This window comes from Lathyrus oleraceus, chromosome 3 (genome assembly GCF_024323335.1).
Source record: "Lathyrus oleraceus cultivar Zhongwan6 chromosome 3, CAAS_Psat_ZW6_1.0, whole genome shotgun sequence".
NCBI classification, from domain to species: domain Eukaryota; kingdom Viridiplantae; phylum Streptophyta; class Magnoliopsida; order Fabales; family Fabaceae; genus Lathyrus; species Lathyrus oleraceus.
Window position 1 is genome coordinate 213,022,625 of NC_066581.1, and position 3,398 is coordinate 213,026,022.

Genomic DNA, 3,398 nt, shown 5'->3' on the forward strand with positions numbered 1-3,398 from the left:
CTGACTTCAACGGCAATCTATGCTCCACAATCTCATAATCTAAACCAGGTATGTCTTGATAGGACCAAGCAAACACATCATAATACTCTCGAAGAAGATCAATTAACCCATTCTTAGCTTTTGGACACAATTGAGACCCAATCTTGACTTCCTTCACATCATCTTCGGAACCCAAGTTGACTAGTTCAATCCGCTCTTCAAATGACTGAATGGCATTTTCCTCATGCTCAAGTAAACGAGATAATTCATCAGATACTTCTTCATCATCAGTCTCTTCCTCAGCTTCAAACACAGGGAAATCAAAGTTTGGAGAGGGAGTAAGATCATTGTATTCAATGGGTTTGAGAACCAACCTGCATAATGATTTGATATTTTGATTTTAGAGAAATGGAGTGCAATTAAATATTATGCAGATGGAAGATTATTATTTATTTATGTTTTTTGTGATTACCATTTTCAGAAAGGCAAAAGGTAAAAATAAAACATCATAGATGTGGATGAATAAAATTGTCTTTCATTGATGATAATAATAGAAATTCCCAACAATGTTCACTTCTCCCTTAGGCATAAGAGAAGGATTTTTCTCAAAAAGTGAAAAAAAATTACTTAGAGCGATGAATAACAGTAGGAATATCAATAGCAACCCAATTGTTGAAAATTCGGCCATGCATCACAAAGTTGGCGCAAGCTTCGTCTTCATCATCGATGTCTTTAATAATGGCAGCTGAGTGTTAATCCTTCTCATGAATGAACCCTCCACTACGGAAACTTGGTTGCATAACTTCAACTCTGACACTGAACGACCCTGGTTGAAATCCATATCCAGCCATATTCTTGTTCTCAGCAATCTCTATCATACGGCCCCACTGATCGATGATGCCAACCTCAATAGCCTTTTGTGCATCTTTTAAAGAAGACATGGGTGCCCCAGTTTTCTTCTCCTAAGAAATAGACAAGGCTTGGAACGGTGTTCCGACCTCCTTCTCAGCTTCAACATACGTAAAAGATGACAGATGGCTTACCAATAATGCCTTCTCCCCACCAACAACGACAAGCTTGCCGTTCTTCACAAATTTCAACTTCTGGTGTAGAGTAGACGTCACAACTCCTGCTTCATGAATCCATGGCCTTCTCAATAGACAACCGTAGGCCGGGTGGATATCCATTACCTGGAAAGTAATCTGGAAATCACTCGTACCTATCTTAACTAGAAGGTCCACTTCACCAATGACAGTTTTTCGAGAACCATCAAACACTTTAACAATCACGCCACTGTATCTCATTGGGGATCCTTGATAAGAAAGTCTTGATAGAGTTAACTTTGGAAGCACATTCAAAGACGAACCAGTGTCGACCAACACATTGGATATAACGTCCTCCTTACAATTCATCAAAATATGCAATGCCAAATTGTGATTTCTGCCTTCCTCGGGAAGCTCTTCTTTACAAAAGCTCAGACTATTACAAGAAGTAATATTAGCAATAATGTGGTCAAACTGATCCACAGTCACATCATGCTCAACATAAGCTTGTTCGAGCACTTTCTGCAATGCCTCCCTATGTGCTTCAGAGTTCATCAGCAGTGACAACACGAAGATTTTTGACGGAGTTTGGAGCAGCTGCTCCACAACATTGAACTTGCTTCTTTTGATTAGTTTCAACAGTTCATCTTCACCGTTAGTCTTCAATTTGCTGGATTCACCAGACTGAAACACTGAAGTACTAACTAGATCCGCTACTGGAATCTCTGCCTTCTTACTTGCTACATCATCTTCTACCTCTCTTGGGAAAATCGGACCAAACATATGACCACTACGGGTCACCTTTGCAATACCAATAATATTCACCATGGAGTCTGCAACTGGTAGAGGAACCTCTTGACCATTTTCAATCATTGTGGCATTATATTGATAAGGCACAACTTTATCGGATGCATACAGAACAGGGCCCGTTAGCCGTATAAGCAACGACGATACCGATTTGTTGACATTATTGTTGTTGCTGCTATCAAAATGGATAACTACCTGCTCAAGGGTCTTGAATACCGGCACGATTACATTTACATCATCTATATCTCTTGACTGGAAAATATGAATAAGTCCTTCATCCATCAATCTTTGAATATCCCTCTTGACAATAACACATCCACGAGGGTTCACACTGCAAATCACACAACCATCATGGTCATGCTCACATTCACTGACCAAACAGATATCTTTATGAATTGGCACCAAAGATTGTTTGATATGGGGAACATCATAAACCTTGTACTCACCAGGAAAGCCATCTACCATGTTGACAAAATCATTACCATGAGCAGGCAATGGATTAGCTTTTACATTAGGAGCTCTGTCCTCAAAGGACACCATTCCACTTTTCATAAGCTTTTTCACTTCATACTTCAACGGATAACAGTTCTCTATGTCACGGCCAGGGGATCCCTGGTGAAGCGCACAGTGAAGTTCAGGTTTGAACCACCATGGAAGTGGCTCAGGAATTTGCGGAGGATTTCTGGGTTGAATGAGGTTCTTGAGAACCAAGGACCAGTACAATTCTGCATACGACATATGAATAGGGATAAAGGAGACCTTCTTCCTCTCAAAGCTTTGCTGGTTATTATTGTTGTTGTTGTTGTAGTTGGTTCTTTGTTGCGGTTGTTGTTGACGTTGTTGTTGCTGAATAGGAATTGATTGGTTGTTGGAATTGTTGGAAAATACAGGAATCACTGATGAAACTTCATGTTCATGCTGACGCGGTTGAAAGCTTTTTCTGACATGAGGTCTCCTCTGCCTCCCAACAGACACTGAATTATTTTCTCCCTCCTTCCTTTTGGAGAAACTCCCACCATATTTCTTGTTGGCTGACGCCTATTCTTTAGACAAACGTATTTCACAAACTCCTTCTTCTAGCCTCATCCACACATTTACCATTTTGGTAAAATCATCGAGGGCACTTGCAATCATGCGTTCATAATAAAATGAACTCAGTGTCTTCAAGAAGATCTTCATCATTTCTTTCTCTTCCAAAGGTGAACTAATCTGGGAAGCCAACTCCCTTCATCCCTGGGCATACTCTTTGAATGTCTCTTTATCCTTCTGAGACATAGACCTCAACTGGTCTCTATCAGGCACCATGTCCACGTTGTACTTGTACTTCTTGACAAAGGCCTCGCCCAAGTCGTTGAAAGTACGAACGCTTGCACCATCTAAACCTATATACCATCTCAAAGCGGCACCAATTAAACTGTCTTGGAAATAGTGAATCAGCAACTGATCATTATCAGTTTGAGTAGACATTTTTATGGCATACATCACAAGGTGGCTCAGTGGACAAGTGTTCCCTTTATACTTTTCAAAGTCGGGGACCTTGAACTTCATCGGGATTTTCACATTGGGTAC